At 40.9% G+C, this 23,885-nt stretch overlaps 1 protein-coding gene across 4 annotated transcripts in view; it reads left to right on the forward strand.

Annotated features, from left to right (window-relative positions):
* Nucleotides 1-23,885, forward strand: part of FAR2 (fatty acyl-CoA reductase 2) — a 159,812-nt gene that overhangs the window by 13,684 nt on the left and 122,243 nt on the right. The gene's annotated exons all lie outside the window — the stretch shown is intronic.

The following is a 23,885-nucleotide window of genomic DNA, read 5'->3' on the forward strand; positions in this document are numbered from 1 at the left end:
GTAATTTTAGTCCTGTTAAGCGAGCATAAGGTCATGTGTCAGAATGGTGAGTTATTCTTTGTCTTCATTCCTTCAGTTATTTTGGAGATACTGTTAAGGGTATGGTGAGAAGTTTTCTCTTTGTGCTGTGGGTATTTCTCAGGTTTCTCTTCTCCTTTAATCAGTATTTAGAGGCCTAGTGTTCTGAAGAGTTGGGTGCTCTCCTTTCCAGTATCACTGGCTACTTGTGAGAGGTACTTCTTGCTAGATGGCTGCTCACTAAGATGAGAGGGTAGAGCACTTTCCTATTTTATAAGGGTGAGGTGAGGATAAATACTGTGTTCTCAGAGCCCAAGCAGTGTGGAATTGAATGTGCAGGCAAGAGATGACCTATCTTGCAGTGTGGCCCACTGAGCAAGAGGCATGATAAATTCCTATTCCAAATATGATTTTATACAAAACCAGAGTTTGCCTAGGAGAACATAATTAAGCAGTGCTGCACAGGACACAAAGAATATTTTACTCTTCAGAACTACTTAGAAAAGCTGGTTATATGCAAATCCATCAGATTGGATGGGATTTATGCTAGGATACTGAAGGACATGGGCGATGCAATTACAATTCTGTTATCTATGAAAAAAGATGGCAGAGAGGTCCCTGAAGACTCGGAAAAGGCTATCATTGCACTCATCTTTAAGAAGAGTAAGAAGGAGAGTCCAGGGAACTGTAGGCCAGTCAGCCTTACCACAATCCCTGGAAATATTATGAATCACGTCCTCAGGGAATTTGTTTCCAAATGTGAGAAGGATGAGAAGGTAATCAAGAACAGTTGACCCAGATGTACAAAGGGCATGTTGTACTTGACCAGCCTGAGTGCCTTTTGCAATTAAATGACTAACTATGTAGATGAGGGGACATCAGCGGATATAGCATTTCCTGACTTTGACTTTAGTGAGGCTTTTGTTACCATCTCTCACTGAGGAAGCTGGGGAAGTATGGGCTGGAGATATAGATTGTTAGATTGATTGAAAATTGCCTGCATATCTGGGTTCAAAAGGTAGTCTTCAATAGCTTGGTGTCTCATTAGAGACAAATAACAAGTGGCCTGTGGGGGACTGGACCAGTAGTATTACATCTCTGTTAATTACCTAAATGGTGAGACAGAATGCACCCTGAGAAGAGTAGTATATCACATTAAATTGGCAGGAGAGAGAGAGTTTAATACACCAAATAGTAGAAATTCAATTCAGCTGGACCTTGAGAAATCTGAGCTTTGGGTCGACAGAAACCTCATGAAGTTCAGTGAGAATAATCGTGAACTTCTGTGCCTGTGCAGATTAACACCATGCAGCAGTACAGGCTGGGAAACAACTGGCTGAACAGAATGTCTGTGGCAAAGCAATGGGATATTATGGTGCCTGCCAAGTTGAAAATGAGCCAGTAATGCGTTTTCATTGCAAATAAGGCAAACTGCATAGTGGTCTACATTAAAAGTATGGCCAGCCGATCAGGGGAAGTTATTATCCTCCTCAGCACTTTTGAGTACTGTGGTTCTCCAGTCAGTTTTGAGGTTCCTCAAATGGAAAGGAAGACGTTTAAAAAATGGAGAGAGGATGCAACAGAGGACTACTAAGGTGATTGGAGCCATAGGACCCATAAGCTATAAGGAGGGGTTGAAGGAGTCGGGCTGGTTTAGTCTGGCCAAAAAAAGAGGCTAAGAGGCAATCTCATAGAATCCTGTAACTGCTTGAAGACGAGTTACAATGACCATGGAGCTGAACTCTTATTAGTGGCAGATCGTAAAAACAAGGGCAACTGTCACAAGTTGCAGCTTTAGAAGTTCAGACTGGCCAGTAGGAAAAAAGGTTTTCACCAGGGTGTAGCGCAGGCTTTTAACATGTCACCCAGAGAGGTGGTGGAATCTTTCCTCGGAGGTTTTCAAGAGTCAGCTGGACCAAGCTGTGGATGACCTGACCTAGCATTGGTGACAGTCCCTCTTCAAGCAGAGAGTTGAACTGGTGATTTGCAGAGGTCCCTTCAAACCAGTTTTTCCATGATTCTAACTTCAAATAAGTTAGAGTCTTTCCAGCACAGCACGGCTATGCAATGCAGAGGAAGAATTTTGTAAGGTTGTGATATTTTTATGACCACAATAGTGGATGTGGAATGGTGGACAACGGAAGCCCCTCTTCTACCAAGATTTCTTCCCTACCCTCAGTTTGAATTGTATCCATGTACAATACGTCCTTAACTCTATATGATATTATGTGGGTTTATATTGCTTAGCCATTTTCAAATTTTCTGCTCTTTTGACATGCCTTTGGGAAAACCACAATGTTCACATGACCATAGGAATCCAAGTAATTTTTATTTCAGTTGAATTAAGATTATTTATTAAGGTTTACATCTATTTTAGCCATTCCTTCTCTCCTCCTAGATGTGCTAGGAGCTGCAGAAATGTATAGAAATCTGTTGTTCAAACTAATTTGTCAAAAATAAGAAAGAAAGAGACAGACAGGAGAAAATCAACTGTCAGGATCATAATGGATCTGTTTTCACAGATCAGTGGTGATGATTATTTGTTTGTTTTAAATTGAGTTGATTCCTTCTTTTAAATCTGACTGCAGTTGTGAGCGCTGCAAGATTTAATTGAAGGAGACAACTCATGGAGAGGGGGGAAAAATAGTCAACTAAAAGCCAGGATAACTGGGAGTATGATTTTATCAATAATCCAAGGTAGGAGTGGAGACAGACAGAATGGGGTCAACCTTTGCACAGGAAGGAAACAAACACCCAAAGTCCTGGTTGCCCAAACCCACAGCCAAAGTCCCATCGCCAGAAGCCTGTGGGTGGGAATGTCCCAGTGTGCCCTGGGCACCAGCCCTCCCCTGGGGCTGGCAAGGAAAAGGTATTGCAGTCATATGTTGGTCATCCATTGTGGTTTATCTGACTTGCAGATTAACACCAATGCCAGCTCCGTAAGGGGTAGGGCTGTGCAAATGTGGCTATATCACTTCAGGGCTGATTCCAGTCCCAAACCAGATTTATTTCTTTCACTTAATGCCTGAGCCAAGAAACCCTGCAGACCTGAGATTGCTGGGAGTCAAACCAGTTTAGGGGTATCAGATCTCACTTAGGTTGCTCGTGATTATGTAGAGAACAGGAGAAAAAAAAACCAAACACATTTCTGAATCCATGAGGAGTTGGTTTGGGAAAGCCTGGATTTAAACTCTTGGCTTTAGCTGATGTAAGCTGATTCAAGGAACAACACTCAAGTAACTAAAACAAACAAAACCTTACTTAATGTGCAGTCATGGTCTTCCGTTTCCTTGTTCAGTGTGTTTTGTGAAATATTTTTCCAAACTATGCCTATGTGATTAAAATAGGCATTGCTATTGATTTACTGCACCCTTTTCTGCTAGAGTGCTATGTCATAAAAAAAAAATGATATGTAGAAAAAATGCTCTGAGTAGATGTGGATTTCCTTCCTGTGGTTGGTATTTCTTTAGCAACACTTCCCTCCAAACCATGACTGTAATCACAAAAGTTGCCATTGATCTTACATGTGGTAAATTATACCTGTATTTAGCAAAGAACACCCTAATGTCAAATGAAATAAATACTTGCTTTTCCTATTCATCCCCCACTGAACCTTGATTTTCGTTTCAACAAAATAATTTTATTTTTAGGAAATTTCCTTTATCAGCTTTTCAGGAAGTTGTTGCTAGATGTGAACACAGTTTTTCTCTCAGGATTTAATAAGTTTGTTACAGCTTAGTTTAAGCATCTACATTCACTGCAGCAGCCTTACTGGAAAGATTTTTGGTAGGAATGTCTCTGCCTCTGCTGGATAAATTTTCACAAGAGGATAATTAGTACCTAGTCTAGATGTCTGAGGAGACAAATCTGAAAAAAGGACATAATTTACATGTGGAATATCCTGAAAATATATTTCAGAGAGAATATGTTCCTGACAGATATTTCTTGTGTAAACTTAAATCTCATTAATGTAATAGGAGGATGCATATGTTCATATTTGTTTTCAATCCAGAAGTAGAAGCAGCAACCAGAGTAAGTGTATGTGCAAGAGCTGTCTAAACAGAGAGTGTGGGAAGCAAGTCAGCACCAAGAGGTTAGATTTGTTCTGGCGATCTTCACTGGGGCTTCCAGATGTATGATTTAGGCCTAGGCAGTGAGAATTTTGCTGAGAAATGTCTGTTTTCTTGCAAGCTTCAGTATTGTAGAGGAGATACAAATAGTGCAATGAAACAACCCTCTCAGAAGAATGCATTACTCAGCTTTCAGTTTCAGATAAACCGTGCCACAGAGGTGCGCTGGCTCCTGTGTCTACTAACTCATTGCAGTGCCATGCTGATGCTTTTCTTCAACCCTCGGGGCCAGTGCTAGCCGAAAAGCAGCTTTGCAGCTTTCCCCTGCAGTCCGAGCCAAGAGCTTTCTGCCAGCTGTGGAGTTTCCATACTATGAGGCATGAGAACAGAGGGGATGAGGGGCAAAATGCAGAAGATCTCCAGTTGCATTGTATTGATACACATATCATCAGCCTTTAGTGGAGACTAGTAAGTTCAACCAGCAAAATTCAGGCTCTTCTGTAGTGTGGTCTGGGTCCTGGGGGCTGTAATAGCTTGGGGCTATATCTGATCTGGCACTATCTCCAGGCAAGTGTCTTTCAGTAAGTCAGAGCTGGGAGCAGCTCAGTCACTTCAGCAGGCATCAGCCTGTGTTTGGCAGGATTTGCGAGTTCATCTGTGCTGCCTCTCCTGCTGTTTGGGTGACTGCACTGTTGTCCCTAATATGCCTTTTACCTGTCATCTTGGATGTGCTGCCTGGATGTGAACTGTATTTGACTAGAGCCAGCGAATCTGAATCTGATTGTTAGACTATGCGTATAAACCCCCAAGCCTCTAGAAATTAGAATATATAAACCTAATTCTGATGAAACCCTATACATTATGCAAGAGCATTTATGAAATGAACGTAAAAAATAGAGTGACAGCAGCTAAGGTAGGAGTGCAATAGCATGTAATCACAATTTGACCTAGAAGCTGAGGGGTTATTGTTATGAAAGCAAATGCATAAACCTGTTTGGGGCGTTGGAGTTCTCTTTTGAATGCCTTGGATATGATCTTCTATTTCTTCAAACCTCTGAGTGCCCCAGCTGGTAAATCCCAGCAGGGTTTGCAGTAACAAATGATAGGCACGTAGCTTCAAAATAAATTGTAACATCACCTGGATTTCTTTCTCTTGTTTGTCTTGTAATATGTGGCTTGTTGGTGCGAGTTGTTTTAAATTCCACTTTGTGCTTGGACTTTGGACTGGGTTTTATTTGAAAGATTCAATGCTCTCAAGCTGGGACATGGATACAGTTTACGGAAGGACCTTTGTCTACGTAGTATAGGTAGGAAGAGGTGTTCCTGGACCCCTTGTATCAAAGTGACACTGTTAATATGATCCCACTGCTTCTGTCTTTTCAGTGAGTTACTGAGAACAGTCTCATCTAAACCTCAGGCTGTAACTTGCTTCTTTCCTGAAATTGCCCCTGTAGAAGAGCCCCAGTAATACCTTCCTCTCAATGTGCTTGGTGTCCTAGACCATAAGGAAAAAGAGACTGTTGTTGTGCCCATAAAAACATGTAGAGTAGAAGTAAAATCACTTGTGTCTCTGGAGAGAAGGAGAGGGAGTGCAGCATATGGCTAATGGTTTATCATCAGGGAGCATCACATTGCACAGATGTTTTTTGGAACCTGAAAATGTTTAAAACGAAGCTGGTTGCTGTGTGATTAGCAGCAGCACCGTGTGGACATCTGAGAGGCATCAGAAGCACACCAGTGTCTCTAAATCTTGTAGTTAAGCTGGTTACAAGCTAGTTATCACAGGAGTGAGCATGGACTTTATACATATAATAAGTCAGCTCCATATTTGGAACACTGTTCATAATGGAAATTTTATATAAACACCAATATGGGATTACAGAGTATAACATGGCATTTGTAGGCAAAACTCTTTACGTGCAAAAACATACCTAAAAGAGGGTCCCAAAGGCAGTGAGTCACTTATAACACAGGTCTGTCAACTTTCATGCTTTACGTGTAAGACTCAGTCCGTTGGTCTCTCTTCCCTAGGGTTCTGTATTTGTGGATGGCTTCTCTCTGGCTCGAGGCTATACCTGATGGCAAGAGTTGGTGGAGCTGGAGAAGCATCATTACACTAGACTATGCTGCAAGCCAGGTTTTGCCTCCCAGCAGAGCCTACCTACGTGATGTTGAGCACTGAATGCTCACTGTCTTAATGCGTGCAAACTTAATGCATGCATCGCAGGATCCTGATGTATCACGTCTTTTCTCTATGCTAGGGCAGAGTCTGTCTCTCACATTGGTGTTAGAATAACCTGGATCATGTCATGTGATATTTTGTTACTATTTTTAGAAGTAATAGATTAGATCTGCAGTGAAAGTTCAGCAGAATGATCTACATTGGTTTATGGTGACTGAGATTTTTGTTTTTTTTTTTTTTCATGTGGTTAAAAAAGGTGTTTAAGAAAAGTACAGTTGCAGAGAACTTGATAACCAGGCTACAGAAATCTTTTGTGCAACAATGCAGGATAATTTAGGGAAACAAACAAGTGTCAATGTTTGTTCTTATTTCCTACTAAAGAATACAATATTTCTAACTTTAATATCGTGACTTATGCCCATAAGCCCTTAGCTCATATTTTAGAAGATACAGCTGTATATGTAACTTTTGCTCTGCTCATCACATTTCTTGGTCTTGAATTCTGACCTTGTCAAAGTGGATTGTTTTCATGACTGCTAAGCAACAGCAAAAACCCAAACCACAAAGCATTATTAGACCAGCAATCTGCATTTCGGTGGCCTCCTACCATGAAATGGAGTCAGTCTGCACACTGCAGGTGCAACGAAGTGCAGAAACACAATTTGGCAAAGTTTGAAGGCAAAACTTTCTTTGGTTTTCTCTATTATAGTCTACTGTCTTATTAAATCTCGTAATTGTGTGGGCAGTTGGCTTGTTTTTATGACCCAGAATAATTCAAAACCTCAGTAAAGGGAGTGTACTCTCCTACCTGTTAGTTAAATGGATAGATTCAATACCTCAAAACTGCTTTGCATTTCCTCCAAATGCCAGTAGATAATAGTTCCTGTATGTTGCAAACTGGAAGAGAAATGCATTACAATGCTGGATGCAATTTTAAGTGACTCAAGTAAATGGTTTTCATTCAGGTATTAAACTTGTCAACTGTAGTAGTTTAGGGTTTTTTAAAGTTGTTGAAAATGCTTCGTTTTCTAGCTTAAAGAAGTGTATCAAGTGCTGCGTAAATACAACTGGGCAGTAAACTGTCACTTTTCTTTTTGAATTTGTCCACTGTAAACTTTGCTTTTTTAATGAAGCCTATAAACCAAGCAGATGAGTTGGGAGCACATAACCTTGGAACCCTTCCTCTGTGCCTGACTCATAGACACTTTGATTTAGCTTCAGGGGAGATTCTCCTTGGATTCTGTTATCCTCAAGTGGCACAAGTTTTGCCACGCTCGGCTATTCAGGAAACATAAATAATGTCCTCAAAAACCATGAGAAAGTACTGGCTAAGAAAACAATAGGACAAATGAGCAAATCTGTTTGAATTCATAACCTTTAGTCCTCTTGCTTCAGTAATTGAGGCTATAAAAGCAGAATTCACATGTAATCAGGGAGTCCAGGAACTGGCTAGTCAACAAAAAAACTACTGGGAGGATTGTTCTGGTATTACTAAGGACAGGAATACTATAATATGGGCATAGTCTGTAACAATACTTAGCTATAGCTAAAAACAATTTATGTTGTGTTGGATGGTGTCTAGTGGTTCTGAAATATTGTGCAACTTTCTCCATGCATAAGCTGTCAATTCATTTTGCTTATAAGCAAGGCAAAGTTGGGATTTTTTGTGGTGGTTTTTTTTTTTAATTTAGTCGAGGGAAGAAACCACTGAAATCGCATAACAGTTCATTTATTGCAAAAATTGTTATGCTATGGGTACAAAACATGCCAGAAAATGTAGTTTATTTTATCTTCTGGGTTATTCCTTGGTGCAAGATACAGTCACAGCTGACCCAAGAAGATCATGACAAGGGACAGCTGAACTCCGTATAGCTTTCATTTTGATCTTTCTGGTTTGTTTTGTTTGGGGAAACCTAAGCACCTTATTTGCTTTGAGCACAGTGTACTTTGCCTTGTTGGTGTTAGTGCAAAGCTAATGCTGTAAATAACACTGAATTTTTGGTGGTATGCAGTCAAGTGCTCTTTTGCACCCTAGACTTTGGTTTCTTCTATGTTAGAAGTAAGAAAGGGATGAGAAGAGCTAGTTGTTGCGAACTGGTTCACACACGAGCAAGAATCTTAATTTATCAGTCTTCTTGCAACCCTTTGTTTCCTCATTTTACATTTTGAGCTTATCTTTTGAACATTGCCAAAGATGGAAAGGGAAATTTAACAAGTTTTACTCAGCCTCATGCGACAATCATCTGTAAACTTCAGATTTAAGAAGTATAGGACTAAACACCTTTTAGCAAATTTGGTCTGGGTAGTTAACATTTCAAACCAGGTTAACTTTATGTGGCTTCTAGTGAGAGATTGTAGGCATTGTGCTATTTTATTTTCTAATAAACACCATTTAGCTGCTGCTGATTTCCTCTTACTGAATCTTACAGCTCCTAGAATCATGTGTTTCAACACAGTCATGGTGAACTTCAAAGTTAAGATCTAGCAATCCCATGTGTAAGCATCTCCTGAGGGGTTTGTTTTGTTGTGGGTTTGTTGGGGTTTTTTTTGAGAAGGGAATGTTTATTTTCTCTGTTCCAAGAACTTTCACATCTAATATGTAGTGTTTTGATTTGCAAAACAATTTATTTGCATTTTCTTTTTCATTAAAAGAATCATTGAGTGTAATGGTCTTTAGTTGCAAATTTGTACTGGCATGTAGTGATATAATCTTTGTTTTGACTATTTGCCACAGCCCAAGTGAAATGAAATGTTTTGGAACATCTTGCTTTTGCTGTCTGACAAGTTTCCTCTAAGAGAAAGCAGACAGGCATTCATCAGCAGGAAAAGAAAGGACTAAAGGGGGGAATGCACAACAACTACCATTTAGTGTCAACATTGTTCTTTTCATGCAGACTTGTGCGGGTAGCTGTGGTCTATATCTGATTGCAAAGTGCAAAGATGCTGAAGTTCATTCAAAATGTGAATTATCATAGGAATTAAAGACAGCATTATATTTTATTTATTAATATTTTATGCATAAGCATCTTGGGCTTTCAAATATTCTGTGTCTTCTGTCTACACCTGTGATTCATATTCAGGTAGAGTCCTATTGTCTAAACAGGTACATATAGTTCTAAATCTCTTTGAAGTGATAACCTTTTAGAACTTTATCTTTCAAATGGAAACAAATGATATGCTTCTGATACTGTCCTGAACACGAACACTTTCCAAAATCATGGATTTAGTGAAGGCATCCTGACTTACTCCTTGCTACCTTATGGCACGTGTTATGTCCTTGAAATTCTCTTACTAGCTCTTTCATTCTGAACACCTAGCAATGATTTTTCAGATACGAGGCCAATAAAATTAAACCGATTTGCAGTTTGTGAAGGAGAGTCAAGCAAAGAGAAAGTATGTGCCAAAAAGGAGTGTTATGAAATTTCTCTGTAATTGTTTTGAAGAGGCTTCCTAACAACAGAGTCCTTTCTGTAATGATTTTTTAAACTCTTCATGCTCATAGAAAGCTTAAATTCTGCTGTAGCGTGGATTCCAGATGCAAGAAATCCAGGTGTGTTATTTCCTTTAAAATAAATGAGTGCAGAAAATATTTGAAGTGGAAAGCCATCCTAACAGTTAGTTATGGAGCATTTACTGCCACTGTGTATAATGTCACCTGTCTTAAAGATGATTGGCAGTCTGCCTAGAAATAATAAAAAGACATCCATTTCCAGGAGAAAGAAGGTGTTGCCAAGCTGGCTAAGGGATGCTATGGTTTTGGTACAGCAGCTGAATCTCTGGGAATTCAGTAGTACTCTAGCCGTAGACCACCAGCACCCATTTCAACAGACCTGGGGCTTTATCCCCATATGAATTGCCTTTTCTTTTTTTTTTCCTCATCTTTTGCTTGTGTGAGCTTTTATTAGTGCTAATCTTAGAAGTTCAAGATGGACTTGGAAATGTCCTTCCACTTCAAGCCCCAAGGCCTTCACCAGACTTCCCTGAGATAAGCTTGTTGCTGCTCACCCCTTTGCTTCTGCTGTGTTCTTCCAATGGAAACAGCTAACCTGATGATGAGGTTTTTCTCTTTAGGTTTGGTTTTACTCTAAGTGGCATGCTGTTATGTAGGGTACAGTCTATAGCATGCTTTAATTACTTACAGTGCTTGATTTGTTTACCTGGCAGTTGGGAAGTTTAGAAGACTTCTCAAAAAAAATTATTGTAGAGGAAATATATATGCATAATTTCTTGTTGTTTAATTGTTGCACATTAGACAACAATTTGTTTAATGTGCAACAATGTGCCTAAATAAAACCACAAAACAAAACCTGTGTTTCACTCCAGGAAGAGTGATACACACTGTACCCTGATATTCAGAAAACCATTTCATAAATTACAAAATTATGTAACTTTGAGTCTCTGGTGGACCATTGACTCTCCTACGTTGAATTGTGGCAGCACTAATTGCCACTCAACTGTCCTTGTTAATTTACAATTAAGCCTAGTTTCAGATGTGGTTTGCTTTGGGTTTTGTGGGTGTGTTTGTTTTTTTTCCTTGCCAAGCAGTGCATTAAAGCAAAACCACTTTTATCCCAGTCTTTTACACACGCATGCAAAACGTACTTCAGTGTCATCTGAGTCAAAACAGATGCTTGAGAACAGAGAGGAATTCCACACTGTGCTTGTTGAGTTAGTAAACTTTGGGTACCACGGATGATGATGTGGAATGGGTGTTAAAAGCAACCAGCTTCCACTGAGCCTTTCCCTCCAAGGCAAAAGTCAAGGGACTGCAAGAAGATGCCTTCCAGTTGATCAGAGCCCTAAAAATCCTACTGGAGCATGAGTTGCTCTTCTCTTAGGTCACTGCAGATCTTTGCAGCTATTTCTGGATACAGCTCTGAGACAAGAGAGGAACTGGAAGGGTCGAGAGCATCAGTTGTGCTCCTGTTGGCAGCATCTTCTGTTGCTGAGTGCTGGAGGCTGAGGCTTAACCAAAAGTGGTTGGCAGGAAGCAGAGCACGCTTGGAGGAGCTGCCTATGCCAAGAAGTGATTCTTTCTTTTGAGGTTTGGCTAGAGATGCAACTCCTGGAGGGCAGTTCTGCTGACACGGCAAATACCAAGCTGCTCTTCAAAGCTGAACAGCTGATATAAATTGAAGATGAGAGTGCTTTGCGAAATCCACGTGCTTAGCTCTCAAAGCTGTTTTTGAGAAGATAAGAAAACAGAGAAAAAGTGAAGATGCCACTTCCACTAAGCTGTATGTCTGTATCTTTTAGAATTAAAACTTCACTAGACTGTAAAAGGCCCACAAGACCTGGTAAATGTGTATCTGGAAACTTGAAAGGGCAGCACCCTCTCCGTAACTCCTAACTGGGTTTGGAGCTAAGCACTACTGTGTTATTTCTGTGGTTAATGAGAACAACTAAAACCTAATAACATTTTGGAACATAGTCATATCTCTCGCAGGCTTCCTTTCAGACAACTGAACAGTTTTTTACAGCTACCTTTAAAAATTAATTTCACAAGTTGGCCTCTGAATAGAGATAGAAAAGTTACAAATTTGTATTTTACTAATTCTAAGTGGAACTGTGCAGAAGGAAAAATTCCTTAGGAAGGTCAGTTTTCAGTTTGGCTTGAAGAGAATATAGTAACTTGGTTTGTCGTGCTGTCTTTCTGATTTTTAACTCTGAACAATTTCTGAATTTATTAGGTGATTCCTTGTCATACGTTTCATTGACCAAGACCCGCTCCCCATAAGTGCCACGGAGAATCAAAACAACTACCTTAACTTCAAAGTCACTGTTATTCAAAATGGTGCCTTTGAAACTGTTTTGATGTTTGGCTGCGCACCCAGGTGCTGTGTTTACAGCCTAAGCTGTAATACACTTATGTGTATGGCAAAAGGAGATCATGAGATCTAGTTGGAAAAATTCCAATAAATCAAGTTTTGTAAATTGTCTGCTCCGGCACATTTCTGCCTGCCTCCAAAGGATGCGCAGCGCCTGAACGTTGTTGTTCTGTGGGCAGCGCTGGCATCATGTGTCCCGAGAGACTAGGCTGTTTGTCATAGAGAGGGAAAGGGACAAAACCCTGGGAGCAGCAGCTCACGGGGAGGCTTTGACCTTGGCCCTCGAGTCTGCACGCATCCCCCCACCTGGAGTGATGGAGCGGAGAGCTTTGAGGGTCCTTGCTGAGGATTCTTGACCTCAAATATTAAGGTATTTGTGGGTTTTTCTGGGGAGGGGCAGGCTGAGTCAAAAGGTGAAATTGCAGGTGTTTGGCATAATTTTAAAAGTGTTTTGGTTATTGTTGTCTTTTTTGGTTTTTTATTTTAAAGGGTTATGGGGGTTGTTTTGCTCCTGGCACAACGTGTTAGTCTTCCTGGAAGGGCATGACAGTTGAGAGCTTCTGGGTGTTCCCTACATCTTGCTGTTAATATACAGTAGCATTTCTGAATACGAATGCTGATAAAAATAGTAATTACACATAATAGAAAATAAAAGTCTTTGCCTAGGAATTACTGACTATCCACCTACAGGAGCATATTAATGCTGCAAACTAGCACTGAATAGAGCATGACCATACAGTGTATATGTACACCTGCATGTATGCTAAACACCTCTTTCCTGATTTGTGTAACATCTATAAGAGGATAGACGGTGGGTTTTTTTTACAGCCCTACCAGGCTGCTAACCCTTGTTTTTAACTCTAAAGGTTTTTGGTTCATTTAAACAGTCGTTAGGATTAATGGTTATTGGAATTAGGGAGAAATGTACCATTTAACTGCAGTGCAAGCGTGACACTGTATTCAGGCTGACTTAGTACTTTTGTCTGTTCTTTAGCAGTGATCATGCAATTTGGGGCATAGTGCTTTGGTTTTTTAAAACCCTGATAAAACTTTAGTTGTCCCGTTATCCTCCCACATGTTTTGCTCTCTAGCAGCTCTCAGGGATGGAAATGTACTTGCTACAAAAGTCAAAGGTGACTAAACTAGGAAGGGTGTATGCAAATTTTGTCATTTGGGTATGTTTCATATTTGTTATGTCTTGTGTTTCCTGAGGTCTTTCTATTTATTAAGGGATTTTTTTTTTTTGGTACTGGTGAGCATAAGGGATGATCAACAAGAATGCCCTCTTTTACCAGCTTTTGAAGAATTTTCACCATAGAGAGGAGAAGGAAAAAAGAGAAGGAATATCTTACTTTTTTTGGCTGCAAGCATTATGCAGTGAGAATTGCCTCAGCTTCTGCCAAACATGGTATTTTACCTTTCTGGTGAAAAGTAGTAGTTCTTTAATGTGTATGCAGCATCCCAGCATGACAGGCTCAACAGAAGCAAACTGCATGTGACAATAGGAACACCATGGGAACTTAATCTTGTGTCTCAGTGGTGGTAATACATCAAGGTGGTTGTGACCTCTCTCTCAGAGAGCCTGAAAAGATAACTGTGTTTATATTAATGGTAGCTATTTGGTTTTGGTTTTTTTTCCCCATGTTGGATTCTGGCTTCATTTTATATTTCTCTGTACACTGTGCATCTACCAAAATAGGAAAATTAGAATATTTACATTTGTATTTATAAATAAATGCTGGCATGAAAACTTCAAGGGGTGGTATGTTTAGATAGAGTATGTAGGAGTGATAACATGAGAGCAATCTTGAATTACAACTACAAACCTAAGGGCAAAGACATGGGAAGTTCAAATAAGTGCCAAGACTTGTCTACTTGATTTACTGGCTGTTTTATGTGTTTCATGTTGCCCCAAGCTAGGATGAAGTGGAAGAGAGCAGAAGGTACCGGCATCTATAAATCTTCAGATTGGTACCTGATGTTACTCTCCCTGCCGTCCAATCTCAACACCTAGTGTGGTACATAGTATGAACTCACTCCTTTCCTAAGCAGCAAATTGATCAAATTGGCATAAGCAGTATGAACCTTTATGAACCTTTTTTGATTTGTGAAAATTCAAATATATACATCTCTACATTCTTTCTACCTCTAGAGTTTGGCAGTCATTCATAGACCCCCTTAGGAGTATTCTTTGGCCACAGTCGGGCATCTGGATCAGTGGCAGAAAACCAGGAAAGAGAGACCATGAAAGAAGAGTGTTTGTTGCCTGCTAATTCGATACTGTGAGGCTGAGAACATCTTTATAGTGAGGTACACAGTGATTTTCAGCAGAGAAGACTGAGCAGCTGCTCCTTTCCTTGCTCACCCTTCAGAGCCACTGATTTCACAGATCAAAGGCTACTACCTAGAGTTTTATTGTCATTAAAGTGCAGGATGTGCAAGTAACAAATCTAGTTGCTGGAGATGGTAAGAAATGAACAGTTTCAGTCACCTATCATGTCTGCCCACCAGCTGGAAGGAAAAATGAGTGATTGCTTTTTTTGAACTTGAGAGCTTAGCTTCAGGAAGTTACTTTCCATAGTAGCTGGAGTACCTGTGTGAAAGATGAAACATAAAAAGTAGCCAGACAGGGACAGCTAGAGGCATTCGATGAATGCTGTTTTAAGATGTTTCATAGCAATAACCTGGAAGAGTGGGAGGCTTAATTAGAAGTTGGTAAGAAGTCGTAAATCTTTCTTAAAAATAACTCTTAATGTGACTTCCTAATTCTGCCTGTCCAGGTACAAGGAGTAGAAGCATTTAATGGTATCTGAGAAATGGAAGGAATCCTGCTGTGATTGGCTTTTTATGTAATGCCATATTTTTCATAAATGAGATTTACAGAAAGCTTTTCCTTTGGTCCCCCGCCAATGTCCTAAAATAAGTGGAAGCCTATGTATTGTAGATTGCTGGATTGTGGCTTTTTTTTTTAATTGAATAGCAGATATTAAACACGTTTTTCATTTCTATACATGTTTTCCTGCTAGCAAAAGATTACAAATACATGGTATTTACACGTATGATTTTTTTCCAGGTAACTATTATAAAAGCTCATGTGATACTGTGTCACAGTGGGTCTGTCAAATAGGTACACAAAATTAGTTACAAAACCTGCCATTCAGAAATAATTGTTCATGCTGTGAGGTGTTAAGTAGAGCTAATTGGAATATACTTCCTTTCAGATATGCATGCTTTCACTGTCAAAACATCCTTCCAGCTACTGCTTTAAACAGTTGGGGTCTTCTGGTTAAGAATGGTCGCCTTGGTTTATGCTCATTCAGACTTAAGTGATGGATTCTGGGCCCATGGCTGCAGTTTAGCAATGCGAGTTGGAAAAATGGGTTTTCTTCATGAGATTTCTGCACCAAGCAAATAAACTTTGCAAAACGGATTAAGAGAATGAAAAAAAGCTGTTTCTCTGAAGAAAAACAGGTTTTAATTTTCTGCCAGCCACAATGTCAACTCCTCAGTTTTTAGATTTGTGTGGATTCTTAGCTGGGCTGAGAACTGTACCTTTTCACCCTTGGAGGGGGTAGTTTCACTCCTGTAAATGTGTCTATAAAGAAATCACAGTCCTGAATCACCTGATTCATAGTTATTTCCACTTGTTAGGTACTGAAGCCCAAATGCACATAGAATACCAAACTGTTAGAAGGGAAGCTTCTTAAATCACTGAAAAAATTATTGGCATTGAAGCTGGAGTTTTAAGTTGTTTCTCTTTCCTCAAGAAGAGACTATGAGTTAAGCTTTTTCCCCAAGGAAGACTTTTATTTATGGTTAACGAACACTGTGTGCACTTAGCTGTCATATCTTTGCATTGTTTTCTTTGTCCTTTTTTCTTAAAATACTGGTAGATATGTGTTTGTATAAAAACTCTGCCTGAGTTTCTTCTTCCTTTCCAACCTGATCAATCTACTTGTAAGACTAATTAAGAATTAAGGTTGCAGGGGGTGTAAAATGGGAGGGACTATGCATCTTGTATCAGATATCTGTAATATATTCTTCAGTCCTTTTTTCCTCCTGGTGTCAGGCAACAGCAATAAAGTGATAAACCCTTCATCTTGTCATCCTCCGCCCTTCTATATGCATCACTGTTTGTTATGCATGGTCTTACCACTCTATCCCTTTATCAACCGCTATCATCACACCCATTTTATCAGCCTCAAAATGTTAATCTGCAGCTTTGATATTGTTGTACTTGTTGCTTGCATCTTTCCATAGCACAGTGCCTTCCTTTTGTGAAGTGCATTACATAGGGTCATGCTGCAGTACAGAGATGTGCTAGCGTAGATGAAGATAACAGCTGTGCCTTGAGGCAAGAGCCTCAAGGTAGCTCTTGTAACAGCAACCAGCATCCTCATATGGTGCAGTGGTTTGTTATCCTGCTTTTCCATGAAGGGAGAAAGTGATCTAGATGTATCTGTCAGGAAGCAACTGCTCATCCTTGCACCCCAGCAAGACAGGCTACCATAATTGGGCTGTATGCTATAAACTCTACATTACAAAGACACTGATGCGTGGATTCAGTCCACCCATCTTGGGATTGTTTGGAAAAAAATTGCCTTTCTGTCTGTCCACTTTCTGTGGGTGCAGCAGCACACACCCATGATAAGCTGAAGTTCCTAACATAATTTGGGGCACTTGTGAAACACTGGAGGATGTAACAAATACTGTAAGATACGTGCAGACCAAACAAGTTTCATACGCTGCGTGTGAGCTCTGGAGTAATATCTGTGCCTCACTAGTACTTTTCAGGTCAGTGTCACAATCATTCCCTTGCTCCATGTTTCCACATGTGAAGGGTTGAACCCAGTCTGGTATTTTTTCACGAGCTGTGTTTCGGGCATGATGACATCGTGAAGCAATGCAACTAGGGAACCTGCTTCCAGCATTTTCTTCTTTCTGCAGCCTCCCATGGTGACACTCCTCTTGTTACCATATCTAGGTTGTGGAGACCTGTATGCCAAGTGAGGAAAACCGTGTCAGGAGACCTGTATTCTGATGGTCTATAGCCAGCCAACTACTTGGCTCAGTAGATGCTTCCCAGATGTTAGATATAACAGTTGGAAGCAGGTGCTTCATCTTTCAGCTATCTTGTCAGTGAAGGATACACCAAAAATTAGTTTCTCCTTTGGTGTGCTAAGCCACGGGCAGCTGTGTACAAGCCAAAATGAGTGTGTATGGATAGGTACCTGTAACACTTTACCTTGTTCCAGTGGAGATGAGTCTTGTCCTCCTTTTCTCTGATTATTAGCGGAGAAAGCTGGTTATGTTCTGTACTTAACTGGTTCAGTTTCTGTCCCTCTATGTTTTTCCTCTACCTGCTCTCTCCATCTTTTTAGCATCTAGTGGGCATGATTGCCATCACTGCCATTTCTTTGCTGAAGGCCTTGAGACTACCGCCTTGGCTAATAAAGCCTGACAAACAAAACCAAGACCAACTGGAGCCTCTCAGGTGGCTATGCACTGGGCTTCCCCACCTCCCTGCTTTTGGGAGGTGTTTGCACAAGGTCAGCAGAGGCCCTTCTGCATGGGAGTCTGCTGCCCACCATACTGGGAGCATCCTCCTGCTCAATGAGTGAGGCTGTCTTTACCCATGGAGACCACCTAGTCTGTGCAACAATACCCATACAAATAAAGTAATGTAACCAGTTACTCTTAGCATGTTGTTGGAGGGGTTTGGTGATGGGCGGGGGTGTAAAAATGACGCCAGCAAAGTTGGGTGCTACTGGTGGCAATTTACTCATCCTGTAAATACCAGTAAGGGGTTGGAGAATCCTAAAACTGTGTATGTGGTGAGTGTTCTCTTTATAGATCAGTCATTTCGGAGGTGATTAGCACAGTTGGGAATGCTAAGGAAAGATTTTTGGATTTCAGATTAATTGAGCACAAGGTATAACAGGCAAGGAAGATTTCAGCTGAGCTGTGCCATCATGGCTTTCACATCAGACCAACAAAGCATGCAGCTGGGTGTAGAGGAGCAGAAGAGTGCCTATAGCCACCTGTGCAATAGGAGATAGACAGCACTTATGCTGTGTTAGTAATATTTAAGGATAATAACCTTGGAGACAAGATCAGGAGAGCTTTGCTTTATTAAAATTGTTGCATCTTTGGAGTCTCCACAATCTTAAACTGAAGTTGAAGGCACATACATAATATAAGCCTATTATTTCAAGAAGCTAAAATAGCAGAAGCAATAGTGTACAGTTTGTAAATTTTCTGTTGGCTAAAGGAATGTTTCATTACCACAGGAGCTATAGAAAGGGAGAGTCTCTTCTCTTAATAGCATTTTTCAAAGATTGCAGCTCATTATAGCACATCTATTAAATGTCCTCCACCTTGCTCCACCATGATTCTTGCACTGGTAGATAACAAAAGCCTGGAGATAAATGAAGAGGCTGCATTCCTATGCAGATGAGCTGGGAGAAGCCAGAGCCCAGGCAGTTCTTCCATGTTTTGATTTACACGCCCACCTGGGGAGGAGGAGGGAACACATTGCAACTTGGATGCGGGTGGCTGTGGCGCAGGCTGCAGACGTTTCCATCGTTCTGGGCCAGCACCCCCAGTTCTGCTCCTGATAACGTCTGTGTATGCAGGTGGAAGCTGGGCAGAATGAAAAGGAGCTACTTCTACATGGCCTCTTGTTCTTTTCCTTTCCTAAGCAAGCATTAGGGTGTTTTTCTACAGTTTTTTGAAGCATGAAAGAATATGGCTCATCTCTGGGCAGTTTACACAGGCAAAGGGGCAGTTGTTGGATAAGGACTATTTGCTGCTGTAGCTAAAGAATTCAGGCTAGTCAATGTTCAGATCAGTGCTAGCTCTGAAAAATCAGAGAGGAAGAATCACTGGCCTATGAATTTGAGGAGGAAAACTGTTCTGGTTAAAATAAACTCTTCAGGTTGCCACCCCACCACCCCCCAAGTGATAAACAAAAGAGATAAATGTTAAAGCAAAGATACTTCATTTTTAGAATTTTGAAATAAAATATTTAGGGTCTGGGGGGCGCTTTTACCCTGCCCCAATAGTTATATGAAACTGACACCAAAAGTGACATAACTCTGAAAACATTGACATCACCAAAATCTTCATTTTTCACCAAGAAACTTTCAGTCAAAAGTTTTTGCTTGCCTCTAATAGCACTTCCTAATAAACTTCCATAACAAAATATGGGTAGAAGTCAGTGGATGCATCAGATTACTCTTACATTTAAGATGCTTGAGCTCAGTGCCGATGATGCTGTTTCAAGGTGCGTGTATATTGTGCTCTCTCCAGCATACCATGTCTGACACTTAGTTAATACACTGTAAGGAAACAACACTGCATGAGCAGCCTGTTTTATACAGTAAAAGTGTACTCTGATGAGCACATCAGGTGCATAAAGCCTGAAGACTATGGATGTAGCTCCATATTGCAGCCCTTCATCTGCCACGTCCACCTGTCCCTAGTAGTCCAACAGGGGCCTCTTCCAACACGACATTTTAGGATCATCTGCTTAGTAAGATCTTCCATCTCCCTAGCCTTTGAGCTTCTTTTCATCACTCTGGAGTACTTAACCTACAGTACATAATTAAGATATTTTTGATAATATCTGTTTATTTTACAGAGATTGCAGTTGTCTGCCTTGGCTTTGCAAGTGAAATTGTGACTCTCTGAAATCTGCTCTATAATCTACTCTGGTTTGCTTCTCAGTTTCTGCTTGAGGTGCAGATACCTAGTCTTGTGGGAGCATCACAGGTTGGTCTGTCTTCCTTCTGCAGCAGGACAGTGCTATAGCTTCCTTGGTAAATGCATCATCCAGGTTTTGCATTAAATCAAGCCTGTAGACCGAATTCACCCTAGTAGATCATAAGGACCACCAATTCTGTCCTTCAGTCAGCCCTGGAAAAATTCTCCTCACCTGTGGAAAACTTCCTGTATAGCCAGCCAGCTGTTTTTGAAACATGGTCCTAACCGTCAGGGCCAGAAACATGTTTGTCTGCCAACTGATAATCAGACCATATGGCTCCCTCCTTGCACCTGAAGGACGTTTCATTACAGAGTACATCACAGCTGTCTTCCTGCTCCTACACCCTTTTTCTTGCAAAACTTAATTATATCTTCATCTGCCCTTCCCTTTTGCTTGGGATCCCTCCTAGGCTATATTTTCAGAAAGGCTCTGGTTCCCGAGAGAGGTCTGTTAAAGTTCTGTATGGACCAATCTAGGAAGAAGGTCCTAGGTCAATTTTGGTAAAGTGTTAGTTTGCAATGGTTAAAGCACTTTAATTTCTGTAGCCAAAATCAGGTCATATCTGTCTAGGTTTGACTCAATAGCTGAGACACCTGTTTCCAGGTGAATCAAGCTGGGGAGAGCCCTCAGTATGAGGGCTGACCTGTAGTGACAAGCTTTAATGTCCCTGTCACCATGCCCTTGATATGACTGTAAATAGACATTATGTTAGGCTTAATGCACTGACATCACTCATGCTGCTGCTAACTGGAATGCAGCCTTTAGGGTACGATAACTCCCCCTAAATATATATTCCAGAAATGAAACAAAACTTCTACCTTTCATTTTATTCTGAGAAAATCACCAAAATTCTAATAGTTTTATCTAAAAATATCATAAACTTTGAAGAAAGTAATGGACAGGTTTTCCAACATCCTCTAAATAGTGGGAGCGCTGAGTAAAACTGTGTTGTTTGAAAATCCCTTCTAGTATTAATGTTATTTATTTGCATCTTTCTCCCAGCTGCATTTCTCCTAACTGAGCTGCATTTATTTTCCTTGTGAGAATCTTTCATTCCCATCCCATTGCCACTGCAAACACTGGTACCCATGTGGAAAGACTTCTTAGTGGGCAGAATTTACCCGTGTAGTTACACACTTTTCCTCATCAGAACATTTACCAGATTCAAATAAAACTGTGACTAAGCAAAAAGAAGTTTCGTTACTTAAACTTTCTTTGAATTGCTGACAGAATCTATCCTGACAATGCAAAGAGGAGGAAACACTACTACCCCTTGGCAAACTCCTGCCAGAATCTGACAAGATTTGGGAATTTTTTTGTGTATGTGTGTGTTGGGTTTTTTTAACTATCTTTATGAGACTTTGCTTTTGATGTTACTAGTGAATAGGGCATGCTGACATTCAACAGGTTGGCCCAGGAAATGGCAGAGGCATGGAGCTCATAGTGATACTTCCGTAGGGTAACAGTTTCATCTAGTCAAAGTATGGTTTCACTAAAATAAGAATTAAAAATTAAAGGTCTTCCTGGTCAGGAGGAGAAATTGTCTCACTGTTGCAAAGACCCATTTCCCTGGATGTAAAATAGTCAAAATAGTAAGGTGCTGCCCACAGCTCTAAGTCTTTCGCAGCCCTGAAAGTTGCACGTATTCACATTTATGTTCTCTCTCTCAAATCACATCTGTTTGTTTTCCAGCCATGGTATTTTTCACATATATCCAAAATGACTGTGTGTGCATCCAAATCCATTGCTCCGCTTGACTTCAGGAGGATCAGTTTACTCCAAGTCTGTTACTTTTGTGGTACTTGCTGGCCGAGATGCTCTGTCACTTGTGTAAGGAGATCGCTGTTAGATCAAGATGGGGGGGGAAGACAGCTAAGAGGTTATGTTAGGTAAGGGTATGTCTGTGCTGCACAATGGAGGGCTGTGCGAAGAGCGGTCATCGGTCTGGTACTTCTGTCTGTGTCACAGCAGTGCCATGGAATGTTATGAGCTTAGATCTTCAGGGGTACATTCAAAAGTGTCAGCTGGCAGCACTGCACGAGGGTTACAGGAGGGACGTTAATTAAGCGAGGAGCAGCACTGCCTGGAGCTGATTTTATCATTCCCAGTTCTGGAAGCAGCTTGGTCGCAGCTAGACCAGGGCATCACTGCAGTCCTCTGCTGCAAGGTGCAGGTCTGCTCTGTGGTCCTTTCAGCAGGATGTAATCTTGGCTGGTGGTTCTGGTGCTACAAATGAAATGGTGCGGTAAACACGGCTCTACAGAAAGCCAACCATTTTGCTTTTGTGAGTGTATCGTGTCTTTAGAGTACTGAGGATACTGGGATAGCCTTCAGGCATTTTTGTTGTTTGTGGGGAGAAGGGATTGCCTTTTGCGGTGGGTTTGTTGTTTTCTTACACTGGTGTTTTGGTTTTTTATTAAAGAAACAAAGGATCTGTTTTTTGTGCGTAACAGAAGAGCGTTGTGTGAAGAGTACTGTTAAGCATGGTAGATGTGGAATGATGTGTGCTAGTTGTATTTTATTGTTTTGAAAACAAACATGCCCCTCCTCTCTATCTGCAATCTGCTGATTCAGATGAAGAAGCAAGGTCAGCTTTCATCATTCTTCTCCATTCCTTTCTTTCTGTATTCTAGAAATATTTTAGAATATTCATTGTTCACTGCCAGAGGGCTTCGTGCTTTCCTTGTTGCTTGGTGGGCTCAGCTGTGCAGTCACCCAGGGCTCCTGGGTGCTTCCTGCGACTTCTGCTTCACACCCCACTGCATTTTGAGCTGGGGCAGATAAAAAAGCCTAATAGCTGGGAAAGAAGGAGGTAGGTTACGGGTATGCTATAGGAGGAGGCAGGGTTGCCAGCAACAAGAGGACAGATCATATGGTCACATTTCTACTTGCATGAAAGATTTAAACACTGGCCAGTCACCCAATGGTTAACAAGATGGCTGCTCACATACAGTTACACAGGACTTGCCATACCTCGCACTGTGAGGGACCGCAGCTGATTCACTGCATAGAATCACAGCAATTCAGCTGCTTTTGGTGCCATCAGATTTCTGAAGAGTGCAGCTGGCGCTTGGCAAAATGAGCGCGTCCGCTGCACCAGAAGAGTTAAAGACATGCACCAACAGAAGACCAGACCTCAGCTAGAATGGGCTCCTGCTGAAAGTGCAGTTAATACCACTTTACAGTGGATCAAGGAGGGTCTTGCTCAAGAGAAGGAAGTCACACCTTCAAATGCCGCATGAACCATCTTGGGCAACAAAGATTTTAAATCACTTCCCAATTAGATGACTGTTGCAACTGAAAACAGGCAAATCCACGCCTTTTTTCCAGGCTGTTGCAAAAGACTGAAGAGGAGTTAATGGTGGTGACAAATGTCAGGTGGCTTGGAGATACAGCCTGAATCCTTGGTTCTGTTGAAAGGAGCAGTCCTTCACCACTGACTGCATCAGAGCCAGCGTTTTTGTGTCTTTGTGTATTTCACCATCTGTTAATCTCAGGAAGGGACTGGGGGAGAAAGCATTGCTAATATTTTCAGTTACAGTTGAGTATTGTCCATGGGCAGCTGTAAGATGAGGCCATTTTTCTCTCATGAACTTCCTGGTCATCCGCAGCTTTGGTGGCAGGTGATGGGTGACAACGTAGCTGTTAGAGCAGCCAGACAAATGAGCAAATTTGGAAAGCTGCCTTGCCTGAACAGATGTTCCTTTGCACAAACAAATTTGGAAAGCCCCTTTGAACAGATAGTATGACCAGCTCACCGTGTTTAATGGCTTTAACTTTCATGTCAGAGAAATCAACAATTTTGACGATGGAAAACTTCTTAAAGTACCTTTACTGTTGTTCTAATTTAATCAATGAGAAATTTAGTAAGCGCCCAATTATGAAATAAGTAAAAGCGACAGGCCTTTATCCTATTTCTCTCTCTTTCTAAGCACAGCAAGAGGATTATTTTAATGAGGTAACGAGTATTTTATTTTGTAGTGATATTTGGAATAGAGAAACTCAAGGAAAGATTGAGAATA

This window comes from Ciconia boyciana, chromosome 1 (genome assembly GCF_034638445.1).
Source record: "Ciconia boyciana chromosome 1, ASM3463844v1, whole genome shotgun sequence".
Lineage (NCBI taxonomy): Eukaryota > Metazoa > Chordata > Aves > Ciconiiformes > Ciconiidae > Ciconia > Ciconia boyciana.